Below are 15,788 nucleotides of genomic sequence, written 5' to 3' on the forward strand. Positions count from 1 at the left end.
TTTTAAAGTTCTCCCCTGTTAATTATTCAATGTCCATGTGTTTGTGTATTTTCTGTGGTTTCTTTTGCTATTGATTTCTAGTTTTATTCCATTGTGATCTGATAGGATTCATGCTATTATTTGTTTTTTAATTTTGAAGACTTGCTTTATGGTGTAAAATATAGTCTATTTTGGAAAAGATTCTCTAGGCTGATGAAAAGAAAATGTATTCTCCTGCTGTTTGATGGAACACTGTAGATGTTTGTTGAGTTCACTTGATGTGTAGTGATGCTTAACTATGATATTTCTTTGTTGATTTTATTGTCTGCTTAATCTATCTATTTGTGAAAGTAGGTAGTGAGGTCATCCACCACTGTTGTATTACAGTCTATTCTCTTTTTATTTTAAGTAGTATGGGTCTTTTTTTTGTTGTTGTTGTTAAATTCTTTTATTGGTACATTTTAGGTATACAACACAATTACATTTCTTATTGGGAATTGTACCATTACATAATGCATCTTGGTTCTTATTTTTTCCCCATTCCTAGCCCTCCCTTCACCCCCTCCACCCTTCCCTATTTACAAAGACTTTATTTCCATTTTTTCCATTTCTCAGCATTTTTCCTTTCCCTTCTTTCCTTTCCCTGCCCCTCCCACTACCCCTACCCCTTGGACCTTTTCTTCCTATTTTGCATTATTGATTATTCATTCTAATAATTGGTACATTTTAGGTATACAATATAATGACATTCATCATTGGAAATTTGCACCTTTACATAATCTCTCTTGGTTCTTATTTTTCACCCTTGCCCAGCCCTACCTTCAACCCCTCCTATTTACAAAGATTTTGTTCCTATTTTTCCATTTTCTCATATTAATCCCATTCCCTTCTATCCTTTCCCCTAGCCCTCCCACTTCCTTCCCCTTTGCCCCTTTTCTTCCCATTTGACATCACCTATTATACATTTTAGTCCTTATTTACACTTTCAGTTTCTCACACCAGAGAAACTATTCGGTATTTATACATGTGTGTCATACTTATTTCACTTAAGAGTATTGCCTCGGCTGGGGATTTAGCTCAGTGGTTCCACCGCCTGCCTTGCAAGAAGAAGGACCCGAGTTCGATCCCCGGTACCAAAAAAAAAAGAGTACCGCCTCAATATGCATCCACTTAGCTATAAATGTCTCCAATTTCTCATTTTTTATGGCTGAGTAGTACTCCATTTTATTAAAAAAAAAAACCCACACTTTCTTTATCCAGTCTCCAGTTGATGGGCATTTGGGCTGTTTCCAATGCTGAGATTCCACTTCACTCCAGAAAGAATGGCTGCTATCATGAAATCAACCAATAACAAGCACTGGCGGGGCTATGGGGAAAGAGGAACACTGCTCCACTGCTGGTGGGAGTGTAGACTGGTGCAAGCACTGTGGAAATCAGTATGGAGATACCTCAAAGAACTAGGACTGGAAGTCCCGTTTGACCCCGCTATTCCACTGCTGGGGATCTTCCCCAAAGAATTAAAAGAATCATACCACAGTGATATATGTGCACCCATGTTCATAGCAGCACAGTTTGTGATAGATACAACAGTATTAACTAAAGTCCATAATTTTTTCAGTTTTATTTAGTTTTTACCCAATGTCGTCTTCTGTTCTCAGATCTCACATTATATATAATCTTTATATCTCCTTAGGCTCCTCTCAGTTGTAACAAATTCTCAGACCTTATTTTTGATGACCTTGACAGTCTTGAGAAATACTGGTCTGAATATTTTATAGTATTTCCTTCTACAGAGATTCCTCATGATTATACTGGGGTTATATATAATTTTTGGAGGAAGAAAACAGAGGTAAAGTGCTATTTTCATCACATTGTAAGTTAAACATTAGCAGTGACATCACTGTTGATGTTGATATTGGTCATCTTGTTGAGGGAGTGTTTGTCAGGGTTTTTTCAGTGAGAAGTCACTGTTTCTTTCCCTTTTTTTGTATTGTATTTTCTGAAAAGACACTGATATGTGCAGGCCACACTTATGGAGTGGGAAGTTAGACCTAATCTGCTAGAGGGCAGAATACCTACATAAGTTATTTGGAATTCTTTCATACAGAAATTTGTCTCTTCTCTCCCATATATTTGTTTAATAATTGATCTATTTAATAAACAGATAATTTGTAGCAGTACAGACTCATGAATATTTATATTATAATTGAAACCTGCCTTATTTTAATCCTCAAATTGTGCCAATTTTGGCTATTGGAAACTTTTGCAATTGCCTCCTGTATCACTTTGATATATTCCATCTTTTTTTCCCCCTTTTTTATCACTTCCTTGTTTTCTGGCACTATAAGATAACCCAGGGCCAGGGATTTAGCTCAGTGGTTCTGCCACCTGCCTTGCAAGTGCAAGATCCCAAATTCGATTTCCGGTATCCAAAAAAAAAAAAAAGATAATCCAGGTTTATTTTGTGCATTTCCTGCCCCAGTCCTGGAATCAACTATTTCTCTGGGAAATTTTGGCTTCTTTTATGGGTCCTCTGTACCAAAAAACAAAAACAAAAGAAATGCAGATCTATGAGCTAGGTATGCTCATTGCTATTGGCACCTCTTTGTTTTGTAGGTACTTTCAGCTGACAGCACAAGGGGATATATTTGTATTCTAACCTTTGTATATATACTTAACTGTAAATATTGCTGTATTTATACATATGTAGCTATATTAAGCTAAATATGAATTAGTACTGATATCTCTGACTCTAATTATTACTGCATGGATCTTTCTAGACACTTCCAGTGCTTGTGTGTAACCTTCAGCTTCAACACTGAGAAACCTGACTCCTAGTCTGTCATCCATTTACTTGATTATTTGATTGTAGTGTATATGTAAAATGGTTTCAGAACTATGAACCTTAGCAGACAACTTTATCAAGCAATGTTTTTATATACTTCCTTTTGTCTTTTGTCTTACAGATTTTAGAATGACTTAAGTCAGCATTCTTTTCTCCTACCCTGTCAATGAGGTTGTTTCATGCAGTTAGATTTTTTTTGTCACAGTTTACATCTTTTTTTTGATCTCTTGACCTCTTGAATACTTTTAAAAAATATGAATACATTAAGGTTCATTCTTTATGCTACAAAATTCTATAGGTTTTGAGAAATGCATATTGTCACAATACACTATTTCAGTATCATACTGAATAATCTGATTGCTTTAAAAAAATGTTATGTATAAAGCCCTAGGTACAATCTGTGGTGCTGCCCTCTCCCTAAAAAAATTTCCTGTGTTTCACCTATTCAACTCTCCCTCCACTTCATGAGTCTCTAGCACCACTAATCTGTTACCATCTCTATTTAAATTGGTTTGGTTTTTTTTTTGGTACCAGGGACCAAACTCAGGGCCTTGTGTTTTCGAGGCAGGCAGCGGAACCACTGAGCTAAACCCCCAGGCCTTTAAATTGGTTTTTAACAAAATACTTACACTTAAAAATGTTTTGATGAGTTCGGTTTTGTTTTTTGATCCAGTCTGCCACTCTTTCTTTTCAGAAGACAAAAGACCATTTATGCTGGTTTTATTAAAAGGCATATAGTAATTCGTATCATTTTGTTGTTTTTCTAGTGTTTTATTCATTCTAGATTCCTATTTGTTTACTATTCTCCCAATGAGATGTATTCTTTCTCTTGGTTTTCATGTTTGTGCTTGTCTTCTCTATTTTTTATGATTCTGTTAGGTATTTTCTGCAATTCCGGCTTAATGGCTGTGTATTTCTTTAGTTTATACTTAACTTGCAAGTCCTCATTTTTTTCTTTAGTTTTGAAAGATAGTCTTGCTGGATACAGTAATCTAGATTGGTAATTATTTTCATTCAGGGCTTAAAATACATCATTCTAAGCCCTCCTGTTCTTTAAAGTTTCTGTAGAAAAATCTGGTTATTCTGATGGGTTTGCCATTATAAGGGATTTGGTACTTCTCTATAATAGCTTTTAATATTCTTAATTTTTAATGTTTGGGAATTTGAGTATGACATGGAGTGATATGTTTTCTGCTCATATCTATTTAGAGTTCTAAATGTCTCCAGGACCTGAATATTCATTTCATTCTCCAGATTTGGGAAATTCTGTGTCATGATTTAGTGAATAGGTTTTCAATGCCAATTAGCCTGTACTTCCTCAACCTCCTTCAGGTCAATGAGTCATGAATTTGGTCTTTGAAAGATCTCCAAGAACTCTTAAATATCTTGTTTATTCTTATTTTTTTCTTTATTATTGTTTGCATATTCTAGTGCATCCACCTTGTCTTTAAGCCCTAATATTACTTCTTATAATTCATCCAAGCTACTACTGCAGTTCTCCACTGAGTTTTTCATTTGTCTAACTGAGGTATTCCTTCCCAGGATTTGTTTGACTATTTTTCAGAACCTGTCTCTAGTGAGCAGTCTTTCATATCCTGCACTGTCTTAATTCATTCAACTGCTTATTTACCTTTTTTTCTTTTTCTTTTTTTCTGGTACTGGGGATCAAACTCAGGACCTTGTGCTTGGGAGGCAGGCATCAGAACCACTGAGCTAAATCCCCATCCCTCAACTGCTTATTTGTATCTTCTTTGAGCTCACAGATCATTTTTTTCCAGTTTCAACAAAGGATTTTATTTACAGATCCCCAAAAAGCAAAATCCAGAAAATAGCAACCCACTGCAAGAATAGAACTATAACACATTCTCAGTCATCCTCTCCTCTTTTCATGAGGTGTGCTCTCCCATGCTCTTATCTTCAGAGAGCAGGCTGACATACTTAGATATTTACAGAGGAAGGTGAATTTCAAGTTCTGTTGCTCTCCAAAATGGAAACAGAAGAGAAGATTTGATTAATATAGCTACAAAAATTGATAGTCATTCTGTGATGGAGCAAGGCAACCTTCCTCAACCATTACTAAGTACTACCTTGTTGATCATAAACTCGACAGAGATCCAACAAGAGTTGAGTCTCAAATATAGAGTAAATTTCAAGGAGAGCTAGCCAGCAGAAGAGTGTTGAGATGTATGAATATGACAGAGTGCTGGTGAAGACACAGAGTAAAGAATCCCAAGAAAATTTTAGTGCTACTTCCACTTAATAAGCCAGTAGTATAAAGACCTTGGCTGTTATATTACACCAGGATATTCTTATGAAACTGCCGCAGAAAAACATGACTGGCTGCTGGCATCCTCTGGCTCACTATGTTGAGTAATTACAGCCTCAGCTTCTCAGATGGAAGGCTGGGGAGTGTAGTGGAGGTATTTCTTGCCAGAAGGGAGTTCTTTGCTGAAGACTCCTTTAATGAAAAGTTTCTTGGCTTCCTCTTCATGATGTTTGGAAGGAACACCACACTATCTCATCCTTCCAATCAACAGGGGTGGTGACCCTCTTTTCTGCTGTCAGCTGGAGATAGATAACTACTCTGAGAATCTCATCGAAGTTTCTGCCAGTGGTAGCTGGATAGAGGATGAATAGCTTCAGTTTCTTGTCAGGACCAAAAACAAATACCACATGAGCTGTCACAAGTATGCCCTTTTCATCCTTTTCTGCTGGATCCAGCATGCCCAAGAGGATGGCAAGGTCCTAATTCTTATCATCAATGATGGGAAAAGGTAACTTTTCTGTGGGCTCATCACCATTGTAAGCATTGATAGTCTTGCTCAAGGCAAGATGGTCCTCAACACTACCTATTGAAAAAGCAATCAACTCAACATTCCTTTTGGCAAACTCTGGTGCCAGCTTCACTATTCTGCCAAGCTGTGTGGTGCACATGGGGGTAAAGTTGCATGGGTGGGAGAAGAGGATGCCCCATGAGTCTCCCAGAAAGTCATGGAAACAGATATGGCCAACTATGGTGTTGGCCTTGAAGTTGGGAGCCTCATCGCAAGAAGGAGCCCTTGGGGCATGGTGGCAATAGTAAGGCAGGGGACAAATAGGCACAGCCCCAGCAGCAACTGAGCTGGTGGCTTGCGCTGAGAGCACACAGATCATTTTAATGGTTTTTTAAATTTTTGGAATTTCATTCATTTGAGTATCTGTAGGATCAGTTTTAGAAAAGTTATAAATTTTTGGAGGTATCTTGTTGTCTAATGATTCTTGTGTTTTTGTATTGTGTTTTGCATGCCAAGTTGGATAGATACCTCATCCTTTGTGGTGGCCTTTTTAGCAACTGGCTCTCTCTGTGATGTGCAATAGGTCATAGGTAGATCTTAGTATGAAAGCACTCACTCAACCTACTTATGGTACTATGTTGAATCCCAAGCACTGCTTTATGAGGGGGAAATAAGCACTAGTAATATCAACATCTAAAGAACCATGTATATTAATCAACTTACAATTCCTGGGAAAAATATACCCAACATCTGCAATTTAAAGAAAGAGACGTTTATATGGGTCTATGGTTTTAGAGGGATTCAGTCTATGGTTGGATGGCTCTAAGGCAGAAACATCATGGTGAAAGGGCATGGTTCAGGAAAGCTGATCAACTTATGGCGTCAAGGAGGCATACAGAGGAGGGAACCACAATAGACTCTTCCAGGACACACACTTCCAAGATACACCTTCTCCTAAGCAGGCCCCACCTTTGAACATATGAGACTTTCAGGGAACACTTTAGATCTAAGCCACAATGTTTTGCCCCTGACCTCAAAAGGTTGATGTCCATCTTATTGTGAAAAATACATTTAGTTCATCTCTAAGAGTCACCACAGTATTAACTGTTTCAGCATTGCTGAAAAATCCAACTTCAAAGTCGTCTCTGAGACTCTAGGCAAACTCTTAGCTATTAGCCTATGTAAAATTACAAAGAAAGTTAAATACTTCCAGGAGCCACCTGGAGCGATCCTTGCTACACCACCCCCTTCTGGGCCTCCCAGCCAAGGGCACACCAGTGAGGAGCAGAGCCACGTGGGCACCTGCAGCACCACCCCAGCACCTCCCACTCTGGCCTCCTGGTTGCACCTATACCTGGATCCTCACCCCAGAGGCACAGGGGGTTATAAAGGCCATTGTCCTGAGCGCCAGAAGATAGAGCAGAAGTGAACAACAGAAAGAGGGCCTCTCTGAGGCTACTTGATGAAAATTGAAGCCCACTGGAAAAGTGAAGATAATCTCTGCAATAAAGGCACACCAGGGCCAGGGATTTAGCTCAGTGGTTCCGCCACCTGCTGTGCAAGTGCAAGGACCCGAGTTCAATCCCTGGTACCAAAAAAAAAAAAAAAAAAGCACACCAGACCACTGTAGTTGGTAAATTGGAGGGATCACCACCTCCCATCAGAATCTGGACTATCTTCAGGGGAAGGGCAGCTGGAACCTGCAGTAGAATCTTGCAGAGTTCAACCCTGCAGGAGGTCAGGGAGCTCAACTTGGGCCTTACAGCCAGAAATTAGACTGAATCTCAGGGGTCTGCTGCTGGCTTGCTGAGACTAATTGACTTAGATCTGCACCCTGCTGCCCATGTTGTCTATTGTGACAGCAGACATACCCTAAAGGAGGCACTTCATTTTTATCTTTTATTTTCAAAATTATTTTTTCTCTTATTTTTAATTTTTAGTTGTTTTTTCTATTCTTTTCAATTTTTTTCTTTTTCTTTTCTTTCTCTCTCTCTCTCTCTCACTCTCCAACATTGTTTTTCGTCTCCCTTTTTGTTTGTTCTTACCCTAATTCAGATTTCTTCTTTCTTTTTCTTTTCTTCTCTCTTTTTCCTTCTCCAGATTGTCATTAGTTTTAAAGGAAAGTGAATACAGTTTCTAGCTTCCCTATTGCTGATAGGTTGTTCTGTTCTTGTCTTTGCTCTTTCATTCTGTCTTTTCCTCTTGTCTTCAACAGTTCCCTAGAGTTTGCATGATCTTCCTGTATCCTCTGGCCTCACTTCTAACCTTTCCCTATCCTTCTACCTGTCCCTCTCTCCCCAACTTCTTCAAAGTCACCATCCCGAAGGGGAAAGTTGCTATATTGAAGAGTTTATTCACTATAAACACATTTTGGGCTGGTCCTCGATTTTGATTTAACTCAAATGGTTAAAGATGATAGATTAATAACTGCCACAAATTGTCATTTTCTAAGCTGTACTTTATACTATTGTTATTGCTGATTGTATCACTTGGGCTAAGGTGTTGTGATTGATCTAATCAGGTATCCTTCTGATATAATGAAAATGAGATTTCCCCAGAGCCATTAGAGACTCAAAACATTAAAACCAGCTATATCTGGAAGACACCTCTGAGAAGCAATCATTCCATAAGGGTTCTAAATACAAGCAACAAAGATACTTACAATAAGCAATATTGAAGTATCAATCCAGGAACTAAACCAAGGACAGGACCAACAACAAAAATTTAAATGAGAAGACATTTAAGCAAAGCACAATCCCAGACTTCCAGTTTACCAAAGGCAAACTCTGGGGGAAATGAGGTCGAAAAGTCTGATAATAAATCACCTGAACACCCTGAACTGATAGCACAGGAAGTAACAAAACAGATGAATGAGGCTCTAGAAAAATTCAAAACAAATAATTTCCTAAATAACTACAGAGTTGGTGAGCAGAATGAAAGACATGATTAGAGATTCTAGAACAGAAACAGATAAAAAAAAAAATAGATGAGTTCAGGACCATGGAAGCCATGAATGCCCAGCATAGGAAAGAAATGGAAATCACGAACACCCAACATAGGAAAGAAATGGAATCCACGAAATAGATTCAAACAGATATCCAGGAGATTAAAAACTCTATTGAAAGTATACACAGCAGACTGAGCCAATCTGAAGACAGAATATCAGATATAAAAGACAGGATGGTGGTCAGTGACCATGACAAGAGAGATCTTTTAAAACTAGCAAGGGACCAATAGAAATCAATCCAACAGCTCCTAGATGACACAAAGAAGAATATTAGGAGTCCATGAAAAAGCAGGAGAAAGTACAGATGACATAAAAAAACAACTGTTCACAGAATTAATGACAGAAAACTTCCCAAACAGAGCAAAAGAATTTGACATACAGATAAGTGAGGCATATGGGACTCCAACTAGCCTTGATAAAAAAAAAAAAACCTACACCTACACATATAATAATCAAGATCCCAGAAACCCAACAGAAAAACAAAATACTACAAGCAGTGAGAGAAAAGAAACAAATCACATACAAAGGAAAGCCCATCAGAATCACAGCAGACTGGGAAGCACCATCAGCGGCTGCGGCTGCGGATGTCGCTGGGTGGGAGCGTGCTAAGAGCGCTCCCCTGGCCTGCGCCTGGCGCCCACTCCATGCTCGACGCCTCTCCGCAGCTCGCGCCCGTTGCCCCAAGGCCGCGTGTCCTGCATTCTGTGCTGCTCAGCGACCGGCTCTGGCATCTCCGGGCTCTCCTTTCTGCGAGGTCCTTGTGCTCGCCTGAGTCACCGCTGCCGCCACCATGGCCGAGAGTGGTGAGAGCAGCTGCCCTCCGGGCTCGCAGGACGGCGCCGCTGCGGCCAAAGGTGCCGGTACCCCCGCAGCCTCATCCTCTGCAGAGCCCAAGATCATGAAAGTCACCTCTTCAGACCTCGAAGGAGAAGGAGGAGTTCGCCATGCCTGAGAACAGCTTGGTCCAGCTGTTCAAAGAAAAAAATCTCTAAACGCTTCAAATCACATGCTGATCAACTTGTATTGATATTTGCTGGGAAAATTTTAAAAGATCAAGATACTTTGAGTCAGCATGGAATTCATAATGGACTCACTGTTCAACTGGTTATCAAAACGCAAAACAGATCTCAAGATCATTCAGCTCAGCAGACAAATAGCACTGGGGTCAACGTTACTACTTCCTCAGCTCCAAACAGTAACTCTACATCTGGTTCTGCTACTAACAATCCCTTTGGATTAGGTGGCCTTGGAGGGCTTGCAAGTCTGAGTAGCTTGAGGTTGAATACCACCAACTTTTCTGAACACCAGAGCCAAATGCAGCGACAACTTTTGTCCAACCCTGAAATAATGGTCCAGATCATGGAAAATCCCTTCGTCCAGAGCATGCTCTCAAATCCTGACCTGGTGAGGCAGTTAGTTATGGCTAATCAACAGATGCAGCAGTTGATACAGAGAAACCCAGAAATTAGTCATATGCTGAATAATCCAGATAAAATGAGACAAACATTGGAACTTGCCAGGAATCCAGCAATGATGCAGGAAATGATGCGAAACCAGGACTGAGCCTTGAGCAACCTAGAAAGTATCCCAGGGGGATACAATGCTTTATGGCATATGTACACAGATATTCAGGAGCCAATGCTGAGTGCTTTGCAAGAGAAGTTTGGTGGTAATCCATTTGCTTCCTTAGTGAGTGATACATCTTCAAGTGAAGGTAGTCAGCCTTCTCAGACAGAAAATAGAGATTCACTACCCAACACATGGGCTCCACAGACTTCCCAGAGTTCTTCAGCCTCTAGTGGCACCACCAACACCATGAGTGGCACTGCTGGTAGTGCTACCAGTGGCACAGCTGGGCAGAGTACTACTGGGCCAAATTTGATGCCTGGAGTAGGAACTAGTATGTTCAACATACCAGGAATGCAGAGCTTGTTGCAACAAATAACTGAAAATCCACAACTTATGCAGAATATGTTGTCTGCCCCCTACATGAGAAGCATGATGCAGTCCCTGAGCCAGAATCCTAACCTTGCTGCACAGATGATGCTGAATAATCCCCTATTTGTTGGAAATCCTCAGTTTGAAGAACAAGTGATGCAACAGCTCCCAATGTTCCTCCAACAAATGCAGAATCCTGATACACTGTCAGCAATGTCAGACCCTAGAGCAATGCAGGCCTTGTTACAGGTCCAGCAGGGTTTAGCAACAGAAGCCCCTGGCCTTATCCCAGGATTTACTCCAGGTCTGGGGGCATTAGGAAATATTGGAGGCTCTTCAGGAACCAACGGGTCTAACGCTGCACCTAGTGAAAACCCAAGCTCCACAGTAGGCACCACTGTTTGGACACCAGCAATTCATTCAGTAAACGCTGCAGGCTCTTGCTGGAGTAAACCGTCAGCTACAGAATCCAGAAGTCAGATTTCAGCAACAACTGGAACAGCTCAATGCAATGGGATTTTTGAACCAAGAAGCAAACTTGCAAGCGCTGATAGCAACAGGAGATGACATCAGTACAGCCATTGAAAGGTTACTGGGCTCTCAGCCATCATAGCAGCATTTCTGTATCTTGAAAAAATGTAATTTATTTTTATAATGGCTCTTATATCTTTAAAATACCTGCTTTATTTCATTTTGACTCTTGGAATTCTGTGCTGTTGTAAAACAAGCCCAATATGATGCATTTTAAGGCTGAGTGCAGTAAGATGTGTGGGTTTTTCTGTGTTTTTCTTTTTTGGAACAGTGGGAATCAGTGCTTTTCATTTAAGGCTACTGTATGCATCAAACACTTCTGCATTCATTGTAATTTTTTAAAAGCATCACCTCTTGTAGCTGGGTGAGCAGATTTGTCCTACATCTGTCCAGTTTACTTGCTTTTTAAACCTTAGCCTATGGTACTAATTTATGTAGAATAAAAACATTAAAAAGAAGTAAATCATTTGGACTCTATAATTCGTGGTACAATATTGCTTATTGTAACTCTGGAAAGTATTTTTGCAACAAATGCTGTAAGACTATACTATGGACAACTTTTGCTTTATTTGTATACAGTACAACAGGCTTATTTGGGACCACATTTTTAGAAATGTGCTTTGTGATAGGTTATGTGCACAGAGCACCTGTAACCAATGAAGTAAGGCAAGGAAATACTCCTAAACTTTAGTGTTTCTTATTCCTGTGTGGAATCTTACAGCATCTTTGATAACAGCATCCAGCAGAGTGCCAGATAAATACAATAGAGAAGCTGATCTGGTTGTCTGTTTAGGGACATGTAATTGTACAGACAGCATAATGTAACATTGTCTCAGCATTCACAGATGGAATGTAAATTACCTTAATCCTTGTTCAGATGGAAGGAGCTCCATAGCTTGTGACCTAAAATGCCTTTTCCTAGGACCTTTCATGATGGAACCAGCAGTCACTAGTCGAACAGTACCCGAGCAGGGGGGTGAGGATTAAGAAAAACACTGACTCAAAGGAAAAGAAAAAGGAGAGAGGAGGAGAGACCCCTCTTCCCACTTTATTGACCCTTTTATATCCTTTCCATAGTTCCCCTCCCCTCCTCACCACATGATCAGGTGGCTAATTAGTTTACAGAGAAAAGGTCAAGTGTATCTTTACAATTCCGGGGATGTTATTTCTTTGCTTTGCAGACATTCAGATTCTTTCTGTTTTTACTACTCTCTTTACAAGTCAACATCCTTGTTTTCGTGCCAGTTTCATATCCAGGGTTCATTATACTCTCAAGAGGCTCAGAGGTCTTTCAAGGTTGTTTCAACCCTTTGCTCTCCACACTTTCAGCTTCTCCCATATGTAGTTTAAGAGGCATTATGATTCACAATTGAAATATTTTCACTGAAATTGTTAATGTTTCAGTTACTTTTAATCACCATATAAAAAAACAGACCTATCTTTTAGGTTTATCAGTTTTCTCATGCACAGGTAGTACCTGAATTTAAAATGATTTGTGAGCCCCATGTTTCTGAAGTATTTGGATAGTTCTATTAAAAATAGTTAAATATTGTGCTTTTCAGCACTTCAGAGAAGAGAAAATGGGGGGAGGGGGACAAAATGAAATCAATCCTGGATTGGTCCAGCTTAAACTAAATAATATTGGCAGCCAAGATTCTGTTAGAATTTCTGTGCTTTTAGTATAGTATTGAAGTGTCATTCAGGGTGAAAAACAAAGAGCCATTTTAACAATGTTGAGTACATTTGGCTGTTCTACAGCCTTTTTGTTCCCTCCCCAAATAAGTTCTGTTTGCCTAACTCTCAAATTCTTGGGGTGGTACATTCCTTTAGGACCAATTAAAACATAACTTTGGGGTCAGTAATATATTTGGCTGACTCTGGTTCAGTATTCTCTTAGGTCATTATAGTCTCTCATGTACAGTTACAGGAATTACAGCGTTAAAGTAAACTAAATGAGTTCAGACCAATAAAATCAAGAAAAATACAGGTTGAATTCCATTAATTCTATAAGTTGCTTGCTATTAATAAAGGTCAAGAGGAGAGATTGCCCACCAGTCCACACACTGTTGTGATACTTTCCCCCAGGAGGCAGATGTGCTCCAAGGTCAAGGAGGAGGCATGGCTGGATGTTGTTGAGGGTGTGTTCTGTGGCTTTGCACTTTCTGCCTTACACCTCAGCAGGTTTAAAGACTTTTGTACTGATGAATGGCAGTATACAATGTGGGACAGTATCATAACCAATTTGATAATTTATTAATCACAAAGTAATGATAAATCTCTAGCTTTAAAAAAAAAAAAAGAATCACATCAGACTTTTCAACACAAACCCTCAAATCAAGGAGAGCCTGGGGTGAAGTATTTCAAGCCCTAAAAGAAAACAACCTCCAACTTAGACTGATGTATCCTGCAAAACTATCTTTCAAAATTGGTGGGGAAATAAGATACTTCCATGACAAAGAACACCTGAGAAACTTCATGAATACCAAACCAGCACTCCAAACAATTCTAAAAACTATCCTACAAAAAGACAATGAAGGTCACAACTCCATGAGGCCCAACAGAGCAAATCCATCAGGCAAGGCAAAAAATTAAAAGGAGAGGGAGAAAAAATAAAAAAGAGCTAACAACAGGAAAATAACATGACAATGATAAGTCAATACATATCAGTTATAACCATCAATGTTAATGGCCTCAACTCACCAGTCAAAAGAAACAGACTGACAGAATGGATTGAGAAGCAAAATCCAACAATATGCTGTATACAAGAAACACACCTAGTTGAAAAAGAAACTCATAGACTGAAAGTAAAAGGATGGAAAAGTTTTCCATGTGACAGGAATGCAGAAAAAGGCAGGGGTAGCTATCTTATTTACAGACAAAGTAAATTTCAAACCAAAACTAATTAAGAGAGACAAAGAATGTCACTACATTCTTGTAAAGGGAACAATCCAAGAGGAAGAGATGACAATCATAAATATATATGCACCAAATACAAATGCCCCCAACTATACAAAACAAATATTAAGGAACCTGAAAAAGCAAATAAGCACTAATACAATTGTAGTGGGGGAACTCAGTACCCTACTATCACATATAGACATCATCTAGACAAAAAACCAACAACAAAATAGTACAACTGAACCAAGCTTTTGAACAAATGGACTTGATAGGCATCTACAGAGTGTTCCACGCCACACAATCAGAATATACATTCTTTTCAGCTGCACATGGATCATTCTCTAAAATAGACCACATAATAGTTCACAGAACATTTTTAAGTAAAAGCAAAGGAATTGAGTTATTCCATGTATATTATCAGACCACAGTGCAATTAAATTGGAGATCAATAGCATAAGAAACCGCAAGAACTTCACAAACACATGGAAATTGAATAACACTCTTCTGAACAACCAATGGGTCACAGAGGTAATTAAAGAAGAAATTAGACAGTTACTACAAGTAAATGATAATGCCAGTACAACATATAGGAATCTATGGGACACAAAGCAGTTCTACAAGGGAAATTCATAGTAATGAATGCTCACACTAGGAAAACAGAGCGCACTCAAATAAACAACCTAATGTTGAATTTTAAGCTCTTAGAAAAAAAAGAACAAGACAAACCCAAAGCTCATACAAAAGAGGAAATTATAAAGATCAGACCAGAAATCAATGCAATGGAGACTAAGAAAATGATACAAAAAAAATCAATGAATCGAACAGTTCGTTTTTTGAAAGAATAAATAAAATTGATAAACCCTTAGCCAACCTTATCAAAAAAAGGAAATGAAAAGCTCAAATCCATGCAATTAGGAATGAAAAAGGTAAAGTCACAACAGATCCAACAGAAATCCAGAGGATCATCAATACCTACTTTGAGAACTTGTACTCTAATACAATGGAAAAAACAAAAGAAATGGACAGATTTTTAGATACATATGAATTACCAAAGTTGAACGAAGAAGATATAAAAATTCTAAACACCCCTATTACAATCAGTGAAATTGAAAATGAAATTAAAAATTTACCAACTAAGAAAAGGCCAAGTCCTTTTCTTAGTTGGCTTCACTGCTGAATTCTACAAGACATTTAGAGAAAAACTATATTACCACTACTGTTTAAACTTTTCAATGAAATTGAAAGGGAAGCAATACTTCCAAATTCATTCCTGGAAGCAAGTGTTACTTTGATTCCAAAACCAGGGAAAGACCCAACCCAAAAAGAGAAATACAGGCTAATCTCCCTAATGAACATAGATGCAAAAATCCTCAACAAGATACTGGCAAACAGAATACAGAGGGTCATCAAGAAGATCATACACCCTGACCAAGTCGGATTTATCCCAGGGATGCAAGGATGGTTCAACATACATAAATCAATAAATGTAATACACTATATTAACAGAGTCAAGGACAAAAACCATATGATCATCTCAATAGGTGCAGAAAAAGCATTTGATAAAATTCAGTACCCATTCAAGATAAAAACCCTACAGAAAATTGGAATAGAGAGTCTTTATCTCAACTTGATAAAGGCTACCCATGAAAAACCAACAGCCAACATCACACTAAATAGTCAAAAACTGAAAACCTTCACACTAAAATAAAAAACAAGACAAGGATGTCCACTATCACCACTCCTGTTCAATATAGTTTTGGAAACATTAGCCACAGCAATTAGACAAGAGAAAGAAATAAAAGGAATAAAGATAGGA

The 15,788-nt window shown here is 38.7% G+C and overlaps 2 pseudogenes across 1 annotated transcript in view; one reads left to right on the plus strand and one right to left on the minus strand.

The window, feature by feature from the left end:
- Window positions 1–15,623, plus strand: part of LOC147825667 (ubiquilin-1 pseudogene) — a 45,021-nt pseudogene extending 29,398 nt beyond the window's left edge. Inside the window, exon 3 of the transcript XR_015440376.1 lies at window positions 8,120–15,623. The product of XR_015440376.1 is annotated as a ubiquilin-1 pseudogene (transcript). The remainder of the gene's footprint in view (window positions 1–8,119) is intronic.
- Window positions 4,592–5,892, minus strand: LOC101712315 (peroxiredoxin-6 pseudogene; annotated as a pseudogene).
- Window positions 15,624–15,788: the final 165 nt, after the last annotated feature.

The sequence above is a fragment of the Heterocephalus glaber genome, unplaced genomic scaffold (assembly GCF_053883595.1).
Source record: "Heterocephalus glaber isolate CG9 unplaced genomic scaffold, H.glaber_assembly_v1.0 deba00001497, whole genome shotgun sequence".
Lineage (NCBI taxonomy): Eukaryota > Metazoa > Chordata > Mammalia > Rodentia > Bathyergidae > Heterocephalus > Heterocephalus glaber.